We start from the raw sequence: 22,939 nt of genomic DNA, 5'->3' as shown, positions 1-22,939 counted from the left end.
GTCATCCGGGTGAAATTATAGCCTGACAGGCCTAACTAATTGGCCCATTCAGAGCAATCAGACATTTCAAAACACAGCATTTGAAAACTGGAAACGTAAGAAACAAAACACATGAAGCATCTTAGGCCTTACCTAAGATGGACATTTGAAAATGAAATAAGATCACCATGAGCAACTTTATAAATATTGAGGTGCTCAGAAAGAAACATTTATAAAACACAAGATTCCAAACAAAATTACTTGGTGTTTCACCATGTGGAGGAGCAAAGACTATGTTAGGAGAACATGAGCAGATGGCATGAATCAATGCTTCCTTTGAATGCCCCTTTACCTGTGACCCCATTTCCACTTATCCCAGGACACCTGTTCACACTCTTGATGCTTTTCTCCTATATCTTCCGATTAGGATCCAATGTCGCTCCTAAGATTCTAGTATGAGTGTTCTGACTGGCTCTGCACCCTAGGGGGAAAAAAAGTCAATTGCTCTTTGGAACTATATTCATGATGTTCCTGATCCCAGCTTGCTCTTTCTTTCTAAAATCTCTCTGCAGCCTCATTTGCTATGACACTGCCTTTATAATCTTCTCTCTCTGTTACCAGGGGCCATATCACCCAGACTTTCCCTTTTCCATCCATCCCCTCTGCTCTCTCTTCATTCAGAGTCACTGATAACTGCCACATTTCTGACTCAATTCTGGCGATAGCATCCTGATTCATTAGAGCAACACCCTTCCATCTAAAGACCAGCACCCAGAGCCTTTCCTGATCTCCCTGGCCCTTGCTGACCTTCTCTCCAGCAAGTCCTCGGCATTTGGCAGTTGTAGTGCACACATCTGCTGACTTACAAAGCCACCATTTCTCTGTATGAGCCAACAGAGTGAATTCCTAGATGAGATAATAAACTACTTGATCTTGAGTGTGTGAGAACTATGTTTTTGTTACCATTGAATAAAAATCCAGAGTGCTGCCTACTGCCTAACCCTGCTGCCTACTGCCTAACCCTGCTGCCTAACCCAGGGGTGGCTTCAGAAAGCAAAGCTGAATCGGGGATCTTATTTTACCAAAAAGGCAATGAGAAGGATGTCATTTTAATCTCCAACAGGAGACATGAAGGCTGAAAACCAAAAACTGGTGGGAGAGTTTCTACCATAAATAGGATGTTAATACAGCTGCTATCAGCTATACACAGGATTTGTAACATGAAACTAGGCATGGCTTTCACTTATGATCACAGCACTTGGGAGGTTGAGGTAGAAAGAATACTGTAAGTTTAAGGCCACTGAACATGGCCATTAGGAAGCAAGAATTCCCAGGAGCCAGACATTAAAAATGAGACTTCACTAGAAAAGTGTACTGGGAAGGAAAGAAAAGAAGAGAAGAGAAGAGAAGAGAAGAGAAGAGAAGAGAAGAGAAGAGAAGAGAAGAGAAGAGAAGAGAAGAGAAAAGAGTCCTGAAAATACCTGACAAAAGGGAATCATATGAAAGGGGAGGAGGTCCTCCCCTATTAGTGGACTTGGAAAGGGGCAGGGAGGAGATGAGGAAGGGAGGGTGGGATTGGGGAGGGAATGAGGGATACAGCTGGGATACAAAATTAAGAAAATGTAACTAATGAGAAAAATAAAATTATGGAGGAAAAAAGAAAAGAAAAGAAAAGAGCTGGAATCAGGTGGCTGGCCTTCCCTGGACCTACCCCTTATTCGCCATACTCCTTAATCTCTCTAAACTTGTATTACCCCATCTAAAAAAAAAATGCACATTACATTAGAGACTTAAGGATTTTTTTCAGTACCGAAACTTTTGCTTGATTTGGTTCTTTGAGGTAGCGTCTCTCTCTGTAGCCATTGCTGTCCTAGAACTCACTATGTAGGCCAGGCTGGCCTCAGACTTACAGATGTCAGCCTGCCTCTGCCTCCACCGTACTGAGATTAAAAGGGCAGGCACTGGAGTTTAAATTTTAATGCCTGTTATTTTGCTTTGGGTAACTTCACATTAAGTTAGAAGAAACATGGAGTTATCTCAGAAAATGACATGGCTTAAATAGTCTACCTCAGAATGCTTCTGGCCTTCTGTCCTCAGCAGGTGACTTCCCATCCCACCAGAGAAGCGGCTTCTCTGGTCCCTCAGGGAAAGACCTGACTTCAGCCCACCCTTAGCATTCATGTAATCATGTTTCCAAACTGGGGCTTATTCCAAACTGCAGAATTTATCGTCTGACTGACAGGAGTTTTGTCCTTCTGTACTTGTTTCTTTTCAGAGGCTTAACCCTGAACTTGAACCCAATTGTGTTTAGCTTTCATTCCTAGCAGGCTGTTTAGCAGTTTGAAGCCTGTCCTCCAGCGGAGTCTGGCGGGCTCTCTTAACTTCAGCAACCTCTCACCCTTCCCTTTGTGACACACTAAGCCCCTCCATGATCTATGACACCCGTAGTGGGAAGACTAGACTATCTCAGTGAAGATTTTATGAAGTTCAGAACATTTCTCTGTTTTGTTTTGTTTTTCTGTTTAGAAGATGCATTACCTATCCATTGCTCGTGGTAAAACATCATGACCGGAAACAACTTATGGAGGAAAGTTTGTTTTGGCTTCCGGTTCCAGATGGAGAGTTGTTCATCACTGACCGTGTAGAGGAGGAATGGCATCAAGTGACAAACAGCTGAGAGCACACATCACCCATGGCAAGCAGGAAGGACAGAGAGCAAACTGGAAGTGGCAGGAGGCTTTTCATTGAAGCTTATCCGCAGTGATGTGTCTTCTCCAGCAAGGCTGCACCACGCAAGCCTTCCCAAAGGGTGCACCAACTTGGAACCACGTGCTCATATGCCAGAGACCAGAGGGACAGTTCTCACTTGAACCATCACAGCATCCTCCCAACCCGTTCTAATCACAATGGCTTAGAGGGCATGGCCTGCCTGTCCCTCAAGTTTATGAAGTCTGGGAGGAAAATGGGTACTCTGGTAAAGTGCTGCCGTAGGCCAGAGATGCCTGCCAATAGTAAATTCCAGGATGGGAAACTTGGGCCTGGTGACTTTGAAGAATGTTTGGGCTTCTAGAAGGCTCTATCAATACATGGTGTCCCTTCCCTCGTTTCTCAAACATAATAGGGCCTCTTCACTGAGGAAGAGATTCTCTTTATGAAAATAAAACAGAGCAAAATAAAGCAATGAAACATCCATAAGTAATGAGTTTTGATTACTCATTACTAATTACTCAACCAGCTAATGTTGATAAATAATAAACAGAAAAGAATCTCTCTCTGAAGAATGAAACAGGCTCTGCTAACAATAAAGGCACCGGGCCCCGAAAGACCTCTGCTTCCTCCACCCTGGGGGCCTTCTGCTGTTGGAGTCTGGGGTTGTTATATTGGGGCCATCTCTCAAGGTACATGCCCCTAGCGTGGTTGTTGCGTGCATCTGTACCATGGCGAATGTGATGCCATGATTTAAGAGACCCAAATCTTCCCAAGCTGGGCCCAAGGAAGCAGTATTCAGGTTGTCCGAATTCATGATTCCATGAACCCAAGAAGCTTTAGCCTCTGGGTCAGAAAAGGGATGTTACAACAAGAACCCCCGCTACCTTCCCTGAACCCTGTGTAGAGAGTTTTCCTTCTCCTTGGAGTCAGAAATCCCAAGTCATAGCCTACTTATCTTAACACTGTGCTTTACAGCCTGGTCTTGACACCTTATAAGCAGACCCCTGGATACTGCTCTGGGTACTAGAGGATTAGAGAATTAAAACAAACAAACAAACAAACAACTTTATCTGTAAATAAATCTTGGCTTTTGAGGCAAATTCCTCCCCATGGACACAGAGAGTGGGGTTTGAAGCAAAAGACTCAAGATGGACTCTCTTCTGTTCTGGGCCATTTCCCCTCAAGCATTGGTCCCTGAAGCATTTACTGGATTCCTGTGACAATGAAAAGCAGGACTTGAGAGTGCTTGAGTATAGGACAGTATAGGACAAGTATAGGACAGGCTGGTTTTGAAGTATTGCTTGTGTATGAGCCATCACTACCTGTACCAACTACAGTTAAATCTATCTCAAATACACAAAGGTTTTAACAAGATAAAGCTCTTTTCTTTTCCCTGTATTGGTACCGAACTTGGTGGTCTAAGATCCATGGATGCCACTAGCATAAAGTCCAGATGAAGAAAGCTACTTCTCCACCATCTCTCAATGAAATAGAAAATGCGCTGGGGAAATGACTTCCCAACTAATTCCTTCAAAGGCAAGACAGGGGTTTTCAGCCAGATGGAAACTATGCAGTTAAAATTCCCTTCCTAATATTGATAGGGGAAACAGCTAAATAAGTGTTCTGCTCCATGAACCTGGCAATTTTCCAGCACTAACACTTGATAATTTTACTAAAGTATCTACTCCCGATATTTTGATAATCCAGAAGTTGTATTAAATACCTGACAAGAAGCTTCATGAGGGACAAAGGGTTTGCTTTGGCTTACAGTTGAAGGGGACACAGCCTACTGCAGAGGGAAAGGCAGCCAGCAGGAGAGTAGAACACAGTCCACAGTCATGGTGTCCAGAGTCAGAAAGCAAAGACAGCAGGGCAAGGGGCTTAGCTAAGAAACTGCCTGAGACCAGCTGTTCAAACACATAAGCATATGGCAAGAACGTCACATTCAAAGCTCCCAGCAAGGTTGATTCACTGTTTTCAAAACCAAAAGCTGAAATTTAAGTGATTCAAGAATGTATATAAAAAGCTGAATAATATTCATCCCGTAAGAAATCTATTATCTACTTCCAGGAAAACCCCAGTCCGAGATTGCCTCATGAGGAAATTTAACCAAAGAGTCCAAGGATCAATAATTCCAATCTTCTGCAAACTGTTCAGAAAACGATGTCTACAGGCAACACAGAGAAAGAATTCTTGGCAGGAACAGCATGCTACAGGGGTACAAAAATGAATGTGGGCTCAGGGAATTTATTAGAGATAATCAGAAGAAGAGGTTGAAAACTCAGAGGGAGGAAGCCAAGGAATTCTCTCCATCTTGTAAATAACAAGGACCCAATCCACAAGGTCAGATAAGACCAGTGTTTTCTTATAGTGAGAGTTTGTCTTGCTCAAATGACCTCCAAGGACATCTGGTTTTCATTAATTTTATATACGTGTGTGTGGGAGAGAGAGAGAGAATAAGCATCGATTTCTGCTGATGTCTCCGTTCCAACAACCTCTCCAAGTGCCCTTTAATTGGATTAACCACAGACACTCATACCCCCATCCACTCTCAGAGGTGCTGAGTCGGAGCTGCCTCAACCACACTCCAACCAGGTGTTATTATGATAATAGCAGCTAATGTTCGTTGAGCTCTCTGTGCCAGAGACTGGCCTAAGCACCTGGCATGAGTTATCTCTGTCAATCCTCACAGTGGCTCTGCGAAGCAGATGCTATAAGCCACCTGTCTCTTCATGTTGAGAAATAAGCCTGGAAGTGATGAGGTGACTCGTTCCATCCCACTGAGCTGCTAAGGAACAAAGACAACGCTTGGATTTCTAACCCTCTGACGGCAGCACCCTTGCCTGCTATCGTGTCCTGCCCTTGGCAGACATCACTAATTGATCATTGTGTTCGCTTTCAGCTACCCAAGGGTAGGTCTTCCACCACCTCAGCACAGGCTTGGGTTCTGACTCAGCACTCCAGGCTGTACAGGTGATGTCTGATGCTGCCCTACCATCACAGGTTACATCCCAGCACATTTACTTGGAGTTTGTATGTTGTAAGACTCCCTTATTTTCCTTTCCCGAGCCGAGCCGCATCAATTTTGTTGGTACAGAAAAACTTCAGAAGGTCCAGCCCATCCACAAACTGTCGATATGAATTTAGCTTCTAGGAAGAATGCTTTGAGGGGAAAATTGCAGCATTGACCCCAGAGAGAAGCTATGGCTCTGTGCTGCGAGCTCCACATGACAGGATTTCTTGAATTAATGCCAAAGCCAAAAGCATAGCTGAGGAAGAAGAAGAAGCATAGAGCTGACTTGGATTTTGGAAAGATAAATGTGTTCCTGGGTGTTTTCTTCAGCATGCTAAAGTCACATCATCTTCCCATGCAAAGCGTATTTACAGAGCCCTTCCAGGCAGGCTCTGACACAACTGCCTTTCCTTTCACGCCCGGCATCCACGGCAGTCACAGTTTGTGATTGTTTGCAAGCCACGAACGTGTAAAGGTTTGGGGTAGGTCAAGAATGGAAGACAGCAAGTTCAGTGTTGAGGTGAGAGAAGGCTCGTCAGAGATTTGCTCTCTTGAAAGAGTGGGAGATACTGAAATGACTCACCCTCCTTTAAGGCTGGACCTGAAAGGGCAGCGGGTACTTCTAGGGCAGAGGTGAGGGCAGTGTGATTCTCTGTCTCGGCACCGGAGCTGTGAGCAGGTAGAGAGAAAAGGCAAAGTCCCAAACCTGGGAAGTTTGGGAAGCACAAATTATGGAAGGTGTGTCAGCATGGGCTAGAAGTACAACTCCAGGATGGGAGGGCCAGAAACTGGTGCCAAGGAAGGAGGAAGCCAAGATATATCTAAAGCCAGACATGGTGGTTTACCTATAATCCTAGCACTTAGAAGGCTGAGGCAAGGAAGATCGTAAGTTCAAGTCCAGCCTGAGCTGCATATGAGACTCTGTTAAAAAAGGGAAAGAAAATAGGTCTCCCTGTATAGCATAGTTAGCTCCTGTGAAAAGCCCCGATACAGAGACCTAGACAACATGTATTGGAACTACAGAGAAGCAAAAAAAAAAAAAAAAAAAAAAAAAAAAAAAAAAAAAAAATGGAGACACCCACATCCTGCAACTCTAGCTCCTCAAAAGAGCTGATAATGGAACAAACACTGGAAAACTGTGGGTGCTCAGCATCCATAGCTGATCTCCCTCCCAGGACTGGCTCCCACTGAATGTGGCCATTTTCTCTCATGTGTATCTCATGTCTTCTGGGACAATCTCAGCTCCCAGGCCTGTAAGCTTGTTTGCTGCCTCATCTCCTGGTCCATGCTGCCTAGTACAGTTGATTTGCAGAATTGCTATGACACTTACCAAGGTCACTTCTATCTATAATATAGATCAGTATAGATTCTATACTAAGCTGAAGTCTTAAAGTCAGACACCATTGTGTGTGTGTGTGTGTGTGTGTGTGTGTGTGTGTGTCATCATGAGAATTGGTCTTTTGCCAGTAGGTAGGAGCTGGTCAAGGAAGTCTCTGTACCTGGGCTGCTTGGATAAGAAATGTTCTTCCACAAGGCCAAAATTTAAGTACTTCTGTGGCTAACTTGACAATTTCCTTCCTCCATGGTTCAGTGGCTTTTCATTCCTAGCCATGTTTTGAGTTAAACTGTCAGAATGTACATCTGAAAACTAACCTGGCCCTATCGATGATTCTCCAGCGCTTATACCAGCACTGGCCTGGTGTTTTTCTCATCCAAATTGACACTTTATTACATTATCCCAGACAGGAGAAGATCCATGAGTACACTGAGCTCAGAGCCACCTTCACGCCAATGAATATCTTCTCTGATCTCTGACCCAGGTGCGTATCAGTGCCTAGAACCGTAACGGTGACTGACTTTTGTTGAGTCTGCCTCCATTTGTTTACTTCCTAAATCCGGGTTCTGAAATCAACTCTGTTAGTTTCTTTCCTGATTGCTATGACAGAATACCTGACAGAAAGAGAAGAGTAAGGATTTCTTTTGGCTTGTGGCTTGAGGGACACGGTCTACCCTGGTCAGGAAGGTATAGCAGTGAATGGTTCTTTGGCCTTAGGAACCAGTGGCTCAAATTATAACATCTCAGTGAAACAGGAAACAGACTGGGACCAGATAAGCTCTGCCTTTGGGGCCCTCTATCTTCCAGCTAGGCCACGTGTCTTGAAAGGTTCTACAAATGCCCTAAATGGTTCCACCAACAGGGCACTATGTCAAACCAATGGGGGACATTCCACGTGGGAACTGTAAGGAATTCTACCGTGGAAGAGCAGAAAGGGACTGAAAACCTTTCAGTCATGAGCTGTAGCGTCTGTCTCTGCTCCTTATCCCTTTCCTCTCTCCAGCCTCTCTACCGACTTGGCCTGCCCCTTCCTCTCTGGTTTTCTCGTCTGGATAGCTCTCCTGTCTTGCCATGAACACTTACCCTGGCCACTTTGAAAAAACTCTTCTTATTCAAGCGCACTGGCCCTGAGGCTGGCTTTCCCCGATTTATCAGCTTCCATGGATGGGAAGTGGACTGGGAGCCAGAGTATGGAGGCTCACGTAGCATTCTCAAGGAAGGCAAGCAAGGACCTTGAGGGACGACTGGCCCGCACCGGGTGTACCCACACCCAGTCCCACTGAGTGGGTGTCTGTGGAAAGCACAGATTGAGTAGCCCCCATTGTCTTCTCACAAAGGACCAAACCAAGCTCCCTGGAACATGCCGTAAGTATGTGGAGGACGAAGGGCAGAAAGACCCTCTAGAGCAGTGGAAAAGGGGACTCTCGAGATGGCTCAGCAGGTAAAGGCCCTGCAAGCAGGTCCGATGACAGAGCTCAACCCTGGGACCCCACAAGGTGACAGGAGAAAGCCAACTCCTGAAAGTTACCCTTTTACCTCCACACACACTATGGCATGTGCACGCGCACGCAGATAAATAAGTAAGCCAAAAAAATCTCAGAAAGCCACAACAAAGGTCAACAGAATTTCATAATGTATAAAGGAAACTCGTGGGGGAAAGGTTCAGCTGAGAAGAGGCTGTACAAGACACAGGGAGCCAGATCTGTCTGAAAAATGCTTGGGGATGCCTTGGTGACGTGACACAGCCTGACATGCTGAAGATTTCAAAAACAATTCCAGGCCATCCAGGGATAAGCTGTGAGACCCTGCCTCAGTAAAGTAAAATGAATTTTAAAAATCCTCCATGAAAATGCGGTCTTCCTAGATGATTATCTACATATAAAACGGATTCTTCTCTATAAACATGTTTAATAATATTGACTTAATTTAAATCTTTTCTCGTTATTTAATAGTCATTTTTAGACTTGTTTTTCTTTTTAATTTAGTGTTTCTGTGTATTTCAAATAATGGGTTGGGACAATTGCGCCAAGTGTGTCCTCTCAAATGGGAGATATATTACAAATGTAGAAATATTTAGCTTTTAAGTCTTGACTTAAAAACAAAACAAAACTGAAGAAACGTGGAAAAGGGAGTGGTGTAAAAATCCGCACCACAGGCCCACTGGCAAAGCTGGGTGGAGAGCAGGCCCGTTTGTGTTGCTAAGAGGAGTTACCAGCCCAGCCCGGCCAAGCGGATCAGCCGTCAGAACCAGCAGGTGGCGCTAGAGTAGAGGCCCCGGGAAATGGTGACTGCAGGTGTGACAGGCGCCCACCGGAAAGAGAGAGGGGCAAAGGCTTGAGTACTTTAGTCTTCGCGTCCTCGAACACCATTCTCTGGGTTGTAAGCTGAAGTGCGTGTTCTACTGGCGACTAAGTTCCCCAGCTTGCATTCTGCTTAACTTTTTAAATGAATGGTTCTGCTGTGGTATTCGGCAACTCCAGGTGCCACTGACCTGGGGGGGCAGGAAAGGGGCTCTTTGCTTCCCATTTTCTGATTGAGTGAAAATTCCGTACTGTGACCCCCATGTACAAAAGCCTCAAGCTGCGCCTTGCACGCACACACCTCCCCAGCCTCCCTTAGCTTCCTTCCTTCACTCTGCTCACCTCGCAGCTCCTCCTCCCCCTTCCCCCCAGTCTACTCCTCAGTTGTCCTTGGCCCTGTAAAGACAGCAGCCCCTCTGGCCAGAGACCTTTTTGTCCTTCAGCCTTTGTTGTTCTAGATTTCTCACTGTGAGGCCTCAGCAGTTGCCAGAGGCCACCCCAGGAGCTGGGATCTTGGCACACAAACAGAGTATTATACGTGTGCCCTACCCCCACACCGGCCTCCAACTAAGCACACACACACACACACACACACACACACACACACACACACACACACGGCACCCCCTTCCTCAAAATGTGTTTCTCATCTGCCCAGGGACAGTCCCCATTTCCTCTTTCCTGCCTGGTCTAATCGGCTTCGCCTCTGGGCCTCGGCGTCCCGGGTATGCAAGCCAGAGGTTTGCACAGTTGATCAGATCGTAGGGAACAGTATGTTTCTCCCCTGCCAGGACTTGTTTTCTTCAGGGCCAAGGCCAGCCAGCGGAGCTGTCTTACTCTTGCCCTCCTTCCCTCCCTCTCTTGCACGTGGGCTAACTTCTGCTGATGCCAAAAGAGTGCGCAGAGCCGGCTCTGCTGGTGCTTCAAGAGAATCGCTGCGGGGAGACGGGGTGCTGCTTCTCCGTGTTGCCACTGTGGAAGGCCGGATGGGGGTGGTACAGACCACCGGAGGTGTAGTGCCTCTGGGTTTTTCCCTAAACAGAGCAGGTTTTTCTCAGTCCATCCAGGCTGCCTTGAACTTCTGGTTCCTCCAAGCAGTAAACACTGAGGCTTTCAATCTGCACTCTGGCTCCTCTTCCTCCTTTTCTTTCAAACTGCAGTATGAAAAATTGGAAAGCTAGGTCTGGAGGGAAGCCCCAGGGTTAAGAGCCCGTGTTGCTCTAGCAGAGGACCAAAGCCCCAGGCCCCGTCCCCAGAGGCCACATTGAGACAAGTGTTATCGCCAAGGGCCTCGATGGCGTTCGTTTTCTCTGCTCCTTAAAGAACTAAAAGGCAGGAACAGAAGCTCCAGCTGGGCAGGTAGCAACAGAGAAATCTCAAACACAGCAGAGAATCAGCAGCCGGAAGAAAGGCATGCATGGACGGTGTAAGCAGTCGTGCGGAGAAGACCTTTCAGGAACCTGAAAATCTGGTCTCTTCTAGAGTGCTAGCCTTGAACTCTGTCAGCAGAGGGCCTACTAGCAGGAGAAAAGTCCCATAAAGCCTTCGTTTTAAGCTTGCAGGCTTTTGTCTCAGGTCAAGAGGGTGAGGAGGAGGCTGGCCATCTCAGAAGTTCACCATTTTTATTACCTCGTCATGGCTGCTCTCCCTATCTGTCTGCCTACCAGGGACTCTGTCTAACTCCTCGTAACCTCACAGGCATCCCTGAAACTCCAGTTTTAGGGGATCCGATGCTCTCTTTGTTCTGACTTCAGTGAACACCAGCATGGACATAGCACGTATACATACATGCAGGCAAAAACGCTCAGACACGTAGAATAAATTAAATACACCGAATAGAGAATTTTAAAGTAGAAAGAAGGAATAGCAATGATAAAGACGGGTCGTGTATGCAAAAGAACATTTTAAATAGTGCTTATTGAGCTTCTTGATGTTATTGGGGAAATTAGGGTTCTTTCTTTTCGTTTTTAGTCTCATCGATGAGAACTTAAAGTGGACTCAGTAAGAAGCTTGAAGACCATTTTAAGAGAGTTGGAGAGATAGCAACAAAGCAGGCAAACAGTAAATCCTGGCAGCTGTGGAGGAAGGATGTAGAAGATAGGAAGACAGTTTTTGAACTAGGTTGGCTTATTAAGCAACAGAAGTGTGCAAGTAACTGCAAGGCAGCAAGAGCGATGGTCAAAAGGAATAGCTTCAGGAGAGCCAAAGCATCAGAGAAAACAAGCTTTGGGGGAAAGATGGGAAAGAAGGAAAAGCCAAAGTTATTCCTCTATACCTTTCTGGGTTAAGACATGGAAAAACTGGTCGACTCAGCAGAACTACATGGATGCAGCTCCTGGAGTGGCCACCACAATGGGGCCATGATTTAGGGAGAGAAAAGTACATTATCTCACTAAGCAATACCTATTCCTCCCATCTTCATAGCTGGTCTTTCTGAAGTATGGTCCTTCTGGCCAGATGACTGACAGGCCCAACTGGATTAACTCTGAAGGAAGGAAATGATAGTATGAAACGCTCTAATCTTTGGAGCACATCAGAACGTGACCATGTCCACCCAGGGCCAGAGGTATTCTATTCTTTTGAAGCAACCTTAAGGAGTGGAAAAAGCTGATGCCTACCAGGGAAACAGAAAGCAGAATCTAAAGTTTTAGTGGCCTTAAAGGTTATTGAAACACTGAAACATTTCTCTTCAGGGGTTGGGGACCTTAGGAGATGAGCTAAAATTAAGGTGTAGACATTCCCCATTTCCACCATGAAAACCCAGATCTGTTTCTAAAGCTGTTCACCTGTTTATGGACTGGGGTTTCAGGCCTACCCTTACTTATGGTTTCTGAGAAGTTCTCATTTAGGAGAAGACATGGAACTGGGAACCAGAATTCTCTCCTAGCATTCTTGGCCTACAGCAACCGTATTCTGGAAACTGCTGCTCTTGGGGTCCCTGCCCCAAGCTGCCAAACTAGTTTCTATCCACTGTCTTCATCACCCGAGCCTTCTTCAGCTTTGTTCTTCCCGTTCTTTTTATTGGCAGCAGAAGATAAGAAACTGGCTACAGGGCAGTCCATGAAAATTTTCCATCCTATTACATTAGTATTAAAATAAACGTTTTCAATAACAACATTGAAATGTTAATAATTAAAGCCATGGGTATGTTTACCCCTAGAGGGAGACGGAGTCACTTTGTCTACAGCAAATGTTCCAGAAGAATTGATGTGAGGTGACTTACGAGTATAGAGTATGAGACTGGCCTGTAAAGGATTGGGAGGGCAGTCGGGGTGCGCTTGCCTCTTGCATTCATCCAGATCATCTCTCTTGTACCTTTTGATGATGACAGTGCTCCCTTATCCTGGATCAGCATCCCTTCCATCCTCCCCAGCATTAAAACTTCCTGTCAAGAAAGGGACTGAGACCCATAGCTCATATCCTGTGTTAACAAAGGAACAAAAGAAGCTGTGATTGTAATCCTAAGGGGACTTTGAAATGAGACCTATCAGCAGCCATGTTTGGTGGATGAGGCCACGAGCTAGCTAATGTGTCACCCGAGGTTCTGTGGCAGAGCAGAGCTGGGTGAGAAAGGACAGTTCTTTTCGGTCCGGGAAGAGAATCCTCCTTCTCTGTCAGGGTCTGGATCTTGTGATAGAACTCTAGCCAGTATCTGCACCTGAATAGAGCTCACTGGGAGGGAGCTGTGAGGCCCATCATGAGAACCCAGGAGTGAGAGACAGAAGGAAAAATGGAAGAAATGCTTAGACTTCTGTGCTGGCTCTTCTGCCAAACCATCAATGACTCAGGGGGACAGGGGCTACCCCATGGAAGTCCACTGGCTGAGCAACAGACAAAAGCATCTGCGGTGTAATAGCTGCCTGGATTCTAACACTTATTTTGTGTTTGAACTAAGCAACCTTTTATTAGTGTGACTTGGCACTGTAGTCTATGAATGTGATATGCCACAGTCACAGTTATATTGTGACACATGCAGCCCAAAGGCCATAGGTTGGACATGCATGGGAGCGCTTTGAAATTAGCCTACCTTGTTCAGACATCCCAGGGCAAGCATTGGCATAGTCTTTGTAATCCTTTGAGGTAAATCTGGAGAAAATACAGAGTTCAAGGAAGATTCTGAACTTGGGAGCCTAAGCGTTGGGTCTGTGTCTCCTCTAACTTTTATTGTTGCTGACCAATGTCAAGGTTGAAGATGAGAGCTCATTTTTCCCCTGCAGTCAGAATGTTAAGACAATATTCAGCCAGAGATTTATATGTGAATATTAAGCGCCACACTCAAAACCATTGGTTCTAGTGCCCCCACTCTTCTTCTGAAGCTGTGCTTTCTAGATTCTAAGAAGCCACTGGGCTACAGGGCTGCAGATATGATGACAGGTCTGCAGGGAACTGGAGAAGACACACTCCTGCATGAAACACGCACACATCAGGGGCCAGGCGAGCTTTCTACAAGTCAAACGTGAGTCTGGGGCTAACCGAAACACTGGTGGTCTTTCCAGAGGGCATGGGGCTAATATGATGGCAGTGTGCAGAGGAATTGTGAGCATCCAGAAGCTCCTGGGATGCTGAGGCATCCCCAAATGTCTCTCTTTCATACATCCCTACTCTCTGACTGCCCTTCTGCTGGGCCCCCAGTTGTCCATTTTCCTGACACTTAGATTTTCTGCCAGTTTGACCATTGGCCTTGGCATTGCCTTCTACTTAACTTTTCCAGGAAAAGCCAAGCTCACTAATCAGAGTGCAGTTGTTTCAGCCCTGTGGTACTTCAGTCATAGACCTCTGACTTGTTTGATCATAACTTCAGTGCTTTCCTTACACACACACACACACACACACACACACACACACACACACTCATGCACATACTCACACACACATTAACGTGTTTCAGAAGTTAACTTTTAAGGGCTGGAAAGAAGTATGATGGTGAAGTGCTTGCTCAGCATCCCCGAGTCTGTGAATTCAGTCTTCAGAATTGCAACTAAATAAAAAGTAGAAAAAAAAAAAAGAAGAAGAAGAAATAAAGGTCATAGGATTATAGTCTCATTAGAAGATTGCCATCAATAGTACTGTTACAAACAGACAGCAGTCACAGAGATACCAAAATGAAAGTAAGAAACCATGAGAGTTAACTGTAAGATTTTGCATATAAAATGAACATAATAAAACTATGACAAGGCATTCCTTATTTTTATTTATTTATTTATAATATGTATGGGTATTTGCCTGCATGTATATCTGTGTACCACAACTATGTCAGGCCAGAAGAGGGTGTTGGATCCCATAGGACTTGAGTCACAGACATGTGAGTTACCATGTGAGCGCTGGAAAACGAACCAGGGTCCTCTGGAGGAACAACCAGTGTTCTTAACCACCAAGCCATCTGGTCCCTGAAAATAAGTTGTTTAATGAGACAAAAGGAAACTTCATAATCTTTCCATGAAGACAGGAAAATCTGACTCTGTGTTCTCAGTTCAAGTGAATACGAGAGCAGTGTCTAACAAGGGCAGTTGTCCACAGGAGCCAATGCCTCTATCTGGGAGCCAGCTCTTCCCTTCGTAGCTGTTTGGCCATCGGCTGGTTTCTCAGCATGCACGTGCCCTGGTTCCTTGTTTGTGAAATACGGCTAGGCACAGCACCACACTCAGAATTGTTTCTGATGGCCAAATGAGTCAAATGGGAACACTTAGGTCAGTGCCTGGCACTTGGCTCTCTGAGTACTTGACTTGCTAGGATAGTAATTAGCAGTCAGGGCATTAGAATTAAGGGCACTTGTGGGTTTAAAAATTCTATTCATTACAGTATAGTCAGAAAGATAAAACAAAACAAAACGAAACAAAAGCCTGTTTCTCCCGTGCAGTATGTTGGTTACTAGAACGTAACTCCTAATCCAAATGATGGAAGTGGCTCTTGCTAGCAGACTCCCATTTTAATACGGTATCTCCAGAACCCAGTGCCGGAATGTGATGAGAAACTTGCTGATGTCTACGAAGCAAAGAAACGCGGATTCATCCTCTCGCAGTTGCATCTGCGAGATAAGGACCTATATGTTCAAGGTGATCTGGAGCTGGTTATTCTGATGAGTTTGAAGCAATGTACTAGTGGTAATGAGCACGTTTTTGTATTTGGGTTTGGCTAAGGGCTTGAGTACTTAGAGGGCCCCTTATCTGGGTCCGTGGGGTAGATGCCAGCTACTCCTTTCTCAGCATGAACTATTTGCTACCCGCCATCAACTTATCCAATGTTGCTAATAGCAGTAACCTAGGCACTCTGTCTTCATCATGCTGAGAACAACTGAGACTCCAGGGTCATGTGGCTTGAGATTATACTACTAATTATAGGTTGGAGATTGAGGTTCAGATATGCTCAACAATGCCTGGACCCTGCTTCCCAAGCTTCTCTGCATCTGTGGGAGTTAGCAAGACCCTGCCTTAACCCTTGTCAAGACCTGTGGGTTCGGGGTAGAATGTTTTGCCCTTTGAGATTTCTATTGGCTCAGCTCTAACTGGAAACTCAGAAGCTAGGCACAGGGGCTTTGGACATGGGTGTGTGTAACAGTATGTGGGAGGAGGAGTAGCCGATGGTCCAGCACCAGGAAAGAAGCCACGCACACTCTCCCCTGGCCTCCAACGCTTGGGCCTGGAACACCTCCCTGCCCCACTCCCTTCCTTCCTTCCCTCGGTCCCCTCCTGTATTGCCCCTCAAAGGCAAGCATGGTCTTTCCTTCCTCCTTTCACATACCAACACTTGCATCTACTACTAAGCCTATACACTACATTAAAAAAAAAAAGCTGAATTAACACATAATAGGTCACTAAAGCAAGCATGAATACATGTTGGAAATTTCTTTGACTACGAATTCCTTATGCAAAGATTTTGTCTGGTTTGCCTTTTTCTCACTAGCACTGAAAGAATCAGTTCTTAAATGTTTAGTACAAAGGACCATGAGGAGAAACATTAACAAGTGGGTGGGGCATTATTTATAGTAACAGTGTTCCAAAGCATTTAAAAATAAGTTTGACCAAACCCAAAATATTTTGCTGAACACCTATCACATCTCAGATCTGGGGAAATCTTTATATTTGATCTCACTTGCTTTTCATTTCTACTTCTTTCTAGACCTTTGCTGGTTGCTAGGCAAAGTTCTAGAGGTGTAAAATTGGTTTTCGGGAGCCTTCGGGACAAAAGACAGGTGGAGAAAAAAAATTAAGAGATGCAACTGAGATGGGCAGTGAGGTCTATGTCATGGGGCTGTGTCTTCAGTGAGGGGCTCCAGAAGCCAGAGAATGTGTTGAAGATTGTAATTATGGTTATTGTTCTTTCTGATTCTGTTTAAGTCTTCACAGCTTTCGAAATGCCTTTCTCTTTTCAAAACAACTATGCAGACTCCGGGAACCTTACCAGGAAAGCTTCTGAGGGCCTGGATTTTGGAGACGCTGGTGATGAAAAGAGGGAGGCTGCATTTGTTAAGAGCATCTGGGGTGGGAGGGAGAAGGAGGTCTCTTTGAAGATGCTCCCAAAGGTCCAGTGTCAGAGGGTGGTATGAAAAACATCGCTTTGGCAGGTGAATTAATTCAGTTCTTAGAAAGGAATTCACAGAAGCCCTGGGCAAACCCTCAAGAGCCCCAGCCTCACACTGCGCTGGAAAGTCTTATTGATCCTCTGAAGCAAGTGTTCTCAAAGAACCTCTGACACATGACGAAGTCACCCAGAAGGTCCTTACTCCAGCTCTACTGAGTCACCCATGTAATGGTTCGTCCAGATTCTCAACTGGACTGGATGGAGATGGAGATTAGAAAAGATTAAGGATGCCTTCGAGGGGGTCTCAAAAGAGGACTAAAGAAAGAAAGAAGATCTACCCTGAATCAGGGCAGCACCGTCCAGCATGCTGGGGTCTTAGATGGAGGAAGATGGGAAGGAAATAGCCCTCGAGGACAGGTGTTCTCTCTCAGCTTCCTGGCTTCCATGTGAGCTGTTCTGCCATACTCTCTCCACCAGGATGAACTGAAATCATTGACAATTTGAGCCGAAATAAATAAATTTTCCCTTAAGTTGTGCTCACTATTTTCTCACAGCAAGAAGACGGGCACAGGGCACATGCTGGTTCCAGAGAATGGGGGTTGTTTCTGTCACTACCTTACCGTGTGGTCCAAAGCTTTGGCAATGGCAATGATTTGAGAGATGGATTTGGAATGCCTCCTAAGTGCAGGCAGGAGGCACCCTGCGATACTCTAGGCAAAGCTTAATGGGAGACTCTGGTGGGCACTCAGAGCACCAGAATGCAGATAACAGTGTGGACAGTGAAGACTGCTCATGACATTTCAGATAGGAATGAAGAGTCTCCTGGGAATTTGACAAGTGAACATTTGTGTTACACTGGGACAGAGAACTTAATCTATATTCCGTCCTTGCTCAATACAGTTGTATTGAGTTTAAAGACGATGGGCTAGTGAACCTGGCAAAGGAAACTTCAAAGACACACAGCATCTAGCGGTGGCATTGGCATTGCTGGCCACCTTTAGCCTGCATTACACTGGAAACTGAGCAAGGAGCAGAGTGGAAACACTTGAGAGCTTGCAGCTTTCCAAGAACAAAAACTTACTTATATAAGGTTAAGGGCAAAGAAAATGTGGCTAATGTTATTTAAAAAGCTTGAAAACAGACACATACAAGTAACATTACACAGACTGGGAAGGCTGTATTTACATACTTAGTACTTAGAAATGTAGATGTATGAAATAATAAGAAAAATGAGCCATGAATTTGAAAGAGAGCACAAGAGGGAATACAGGAGGGTTTAGGGGGAGAAAGAGAAAGAGGAAGTGTTATAATATAATCTCAAAAAGTTAATTAAAAATTAAAATAATAATAATATAGAACTTGGGAGGGTAAGACTCAAACACTTTCATTGAAGAAATGCTGCCCACTTGTCACAGGGTCAAAGTGTACACATTTTATTTATTTATTCATTTATTTATTTACTTAGAGACAGGGTTTCTCTGTGTATCCGTGGCTGTCCTGAACTTAATTTATAGACCAGGCTGGCCTCCAACTCACTGAGATCCACCTGCCTTCGCCTCTGCCTCTGTGTCTGCCTCCCCAGTGCTGGGATTAAAGGCATACACCATCACCACCCAGTTAAGGCTATACATCTTAGAAGGTTATTTAAGGCCTTTAATTTTAGCACTCGGGAGGCAGAGGAAAGTGAATCTCTGTGAATTTGTAGCCAGCCTGGTCTACATAATGAGTCCCTGAACAGCCAAGGCTACATAGAGAAACCCTGTCTCTCCACAAGCCAAAATGAATAAATAAATAACTTACCTGAAATCTTTTGCTTCAAGAAGGCGGCTCCGGGGATCCTCACTTAGGACCAACTAGAGAAGCAGCTTTCTGCATTCGGCGGCCATGTAGCCCAGGAGTCACTGCAGCTACTGGGATGAAGCGGGAGCACAGCTACTTCTTAAGCTGGCAGCAAATCCTCATCGCACGATGCTGGTTCCCCGAGCATGCAGAATATAGGAGTGAAAGAGCAATGGAGGCTTCCGCCAAGACGTCCAAGGAAGACCCGGAAAGTCAAGCACTGTGTGGTGGGACTGCAGTCCTAGCAGGCAGCTGCTGAGTGGCTCACGTGTATTTATAAGCCAAAGATAGAGTGGGAATCCCAGGAGGCCAGAGATCCCAGGAATGCTGAACATCTGTCAGGGAAAGCCACAAGCGGAGGCTGACGGAGGAGGCCCTGAAGTTGTAAAGAAGAAAGGCACGGGGGCGTGGCTGACAGCATGAGCTCCAGGTTCAGGAAACAGAGGGAGCTGTGAGGTTTAACTTTTATCCCACTTACTCATTTGAGAGCCTCCATAGTTTTAACAGTCTCAACGTTGTTCAAAAGTCCAAATCCAAAGTCTCCTCTGAAAGTCAAGGCAAACTCCGCTGTGAGTTCTCGTGAAATAAAAACAGGTTTCATGCTTCCAACACACAAGGGCACGAGCGGATATCCTCATCAGGAACGGGAGGAATCAGGGCACACAAGGAAAGGATGGGACCGGGTTTCTACTTTACTCAGAGAGACTCTGGATTTGGACTTTTGAACAACGCAGAAGCTGTTAAAACTATGGAGGCTCTCATAAATGAGTAAATGGGGGAAAAGTATAAACAATCCGTACACAAGTGTGTAGAGGATGCTGGAGCGACAGCCCAGCAGTTCAGAGCACCATCATCATGATGGTGCAACAAAAGACCAGTTCAGTTCCCAACACCCACAAAGGACAGTTCGCAACCGCCCGTGATTCTAGCTCCAGGAGGATCCAGCACTCACCTCTGGACACGAAGAACACCTGAGCTCATGTGGACACACACATCATTAAAATAATTTCAAAACCGTTCTTTAAATGCTATGCTAAAGCCTAATCCTCTGTATGTTAACTTTAATTTTTTACTTAGAAAAAAAAAAAAACAACCCAGCGCTGATTCAATAATTGGCTACAGTATTCAGCTTGTCCAGACAGCATTCCTGTGGACTCCAGTTTGGGCCATCACTTACTGAGGACAACTCAGTAAGAAAACAGCTTGTTTTCCTTGTGCAACAGCTGTGGATTCTGACGGTCTTCCCCAATAAGCTTCAATTTGTGCTTTTTGTCTAAACCAGCTGCATCTCTCTATTATTTCAATCCCGTTCACCTTTGTTCAGGCTGTGTTCTTTCTGCGTGACCCTGGTACTCATAGCTAATTCATGGAGAACTTCGCCTCACATTCCCCTGACCCCCAACACAGTGCTGGGGACAGAACAGAATTAGCCTTGTATGGCTTTCTGGCTTGAACGGTCAAGTCTCTAGGCACTTAGGACCGAACATCCTCATGATCCAATCCCTTCCATGCTATGAGGACAGGGTGGCAGTCTTTGAGCACATTGCTAAGGGTGTTACAGATGGCAGCCACGCCTATTACGAAAAAGCGGAGTCTGACATATTTACTTATTCTGTCAATAACCTAAATTTAGATTAAAGGAACTGTCGCTTCCGATTGGGCCCAGAGTCCACTCAACAATGGCAGCGGCAACAGCAGCCAACATTCCCACTGTGTTCCTGACGCTAGAGCTGAGCGCTTCGCAGGCATTTTTGTACTTACTGTTTCCCATGGTTGTTTTCATGTGGGACAGAGGTCAACATCACCACTTTCTGGGTGAATCTGGGTCAGATAAAGTAATTTGTTGTGAGGGCCTATATCTGATGGGCTCTAGAACAGGACTTAGACTCACCTCTGAAAGAAGCTCAAATCTAAGCTTTTAAGTCAATTATACCATGAGCCTAAAGCATTTTCTGTGAGAGTTACAGTCTCTGTTAAGGCACCATATTGTAGTTTAGGCTCTCCCAAATCTGATCTTTAAGTCGATCAGATTTCACAGAAATCTGTATGTTCTGCTTACAGAGTATCTTGAATACATGACTAATTTCATTGTATTTATTTTACTTTTGAGATTATAAAATAATTGCAATATTTCTGCCTTCTCTTTCCTTCCTCCAAACTTTCCCATATTGCCCTCCCAAATTTCCTTTAAAGTCATGGCCTTGAAATACCCAGATCACGAGTCTCCAAAAGACCAACAGGCTTTGAATCCGATGTAAAACACACGAGGGTCCTTTATTACAAACTCGAGCTGGGTGGCTGCCCTTACAAGAACAAAGGGGCAAGCGACCCCCAACTCTGGGGGAACAGGGTTTTTAAGGGGTCAAAACGCAAGCAGGGAAGTGTAGGTCTTGGCATTACAGGATTGGGTGAAAGGGTCTCTAGGGGAGCTGACCTTTAAAATGATTGGTTTGCTTTTAGGTGCCAAAACTGCAAACGGTTAGGTCTGGCTACCTGGGGGACTCCTGACCACCCCCTCGTATGTGCAGGTTAGGCTGTAGCAAGGGGGGAGGGGATTAACATATTCCATGGGCTTTCTTAGGGCCTACGTGACTCTAGTCACACTCTAATGTTAATCTGGGTAGGGGGCTGCTGCTGGACCTCTGCTCTGAAAGGACTGTGATTTTTCCCCAGCCGCAGTAATTAACTCTAAGTTTTAGAACCTTTCAGCCTCTTCTTGTGTTAATTAGCAATAATCGGCTATCTTTTCTTCCTCCAGTGAAATGAGCTATTTCAAGACACATTAAAGTATTTAAATGCAGGTTTATTGGGAGTAGCTCTGGTGGGTTCACTGGTTCCTAACAACAAAAGAACTGGGCCAGACAAGTCCTCATGCAGGGGAGACAGAAAAGTGTGTACACAGAGAGGAAGAGAGGGAAAGAGAGCTAAGAAACACACAAGGAGGAGATAGAGGAGAACAAAAATACTGGATTTTATAATGAAGAGCCTCTAGGGGATGGGAGGACCCACCCTGGGCTGCAGAGTTCAGGGTAGGGAGTTGGTTATGCCAGCTGTGGTCTGTAGCAGGTAGGGGCCGAAGGATACTGTGAGAACCTAGTGATCAGGTCTGCCTTTGTTTGTGAACTGAACAGGACAACAGCAATGGACATGCCACAGTGGACAGGAGCAAGCCCAAAAGGTATCAACTGTACACAAAGAAGTAATGGCAAGGAAGGAAACCTGGGGCCTTCTCTAGGACCAAACAGTCAGACCTAAAAACATACATATAAGCAACACTATACAGAATACATAATCTTTGTTAGAATGGCATATACTATTTATTTCCTCTTATTTAGACTATTGTTACCATCCATCATCAACCATTAAATGACAATCCTTAGGTTTAATAAAGATTAGTAAATTTTAGCTTTCCTCCTCCTTTCTGACCCTATGCCCCTCAAACACCAGGGGTCCTGGACACTCCCTGTATCAGCCATGGTTTCCCACCATCTTCTAGCTGGACATGGTCTTCCCTTTCCTCTGCTAATTCCTCATGGCTTCCTAGCTGAACTATGCACTTTATAACCGGCTCAGAATCCATCTCTCCTCGAAGGCTTACTTGGGTTCAAGTGATTTCACTCCCATGTGAAATGATGCCATCAGATTCTGTGCTCTGGTGGCCATCAGGCGGCACTCGCCACCTGTGCTGCTAGGTTTCCACAGCACTGTTTTATATGCTTCTAGATTAGACCCACAGAGTCTCTGCATGCTCCCTAGGAGCCTGCATTCCACCAGGTGCTCACATACTGATGGAATATATGATAACTGCCATTGGCTTTTTTCCTGGGACATTTTCATTTCTCTGTCAGAGGCTCACTGAGTTCCTATCACGTTTCTATCACTTGCTCTGGAGAGGCCAAGTGTAGGTGCTGGTGAGGCAGTTCAGTGAGTGAAGGACTTGCACGAGTGCTACCTCACTTGAAGTTTCCAGCCCCCACAGAAAAAGCTGGGTGTGGCTCTACATGTCTATAACCCCAGTGCTGTGAGTGGCAGGGGCCAGAGGGTTGCTAGGGCGTGCTAGTTAGCTACCTAAAAAGGTACAAGCTCCAGGTTCAGTGAGAGATGCTGTCTCCAAAGAACAAAGTGGAGAGTTGCAGAGCAGGACACATAGCATCCTCCCCTGGCGTCAGCCAGTACACACACACACACACACACACACACACACATACACACACACACACGAATGCATGCTGTGCGCATACACAT

At 45.4% G+C, this 22,939-nt stretch overlaps 1 long non-coding RNA gene across 1 annotated transcript; it reads right to left on the bottom strand.

The window, feature by feature from the left end:
• Positions 1 to 14,554: 14,554 nt before the first annotated feature.
• LOC132646491 (uncharacterized) lies at positions 14,555 to 19,064 on the bottom strand. The gene is made up of 3 exons (XR_009584787.1): positions 18,656 to 19,064; positions 17,194 to 17,338; positions 14,555 to 14,724 (listed from the first exon to the last, which is right to left on the bottom strand). It is a non-coding gene; the product is annotated as an uncharacterized LOC132646491 (long non-coding RNA).
• Positions 19,065 to 22,939: the final 3,875 nt, after the last annotated feature.

This window comes from Meriones unguiculatus, chromosome 11, assembly GCF_030254825.1.
Source record: "Meriones unguiculatus strain TT.TT164.6M chromosome 11, Bangor_MerUng_6.1, whole genome shotgun sequence".
Taxonomy (NCBI): domain Eukaryota; kingdom Metazoa; phylum Chordata; class Mammalia; order Rodentia; family Muridae; genus Meriones; species Meriones unguiculatus.
This window is presented reverse-complemented; position numbering and strand designations above follow the sequence as displayed.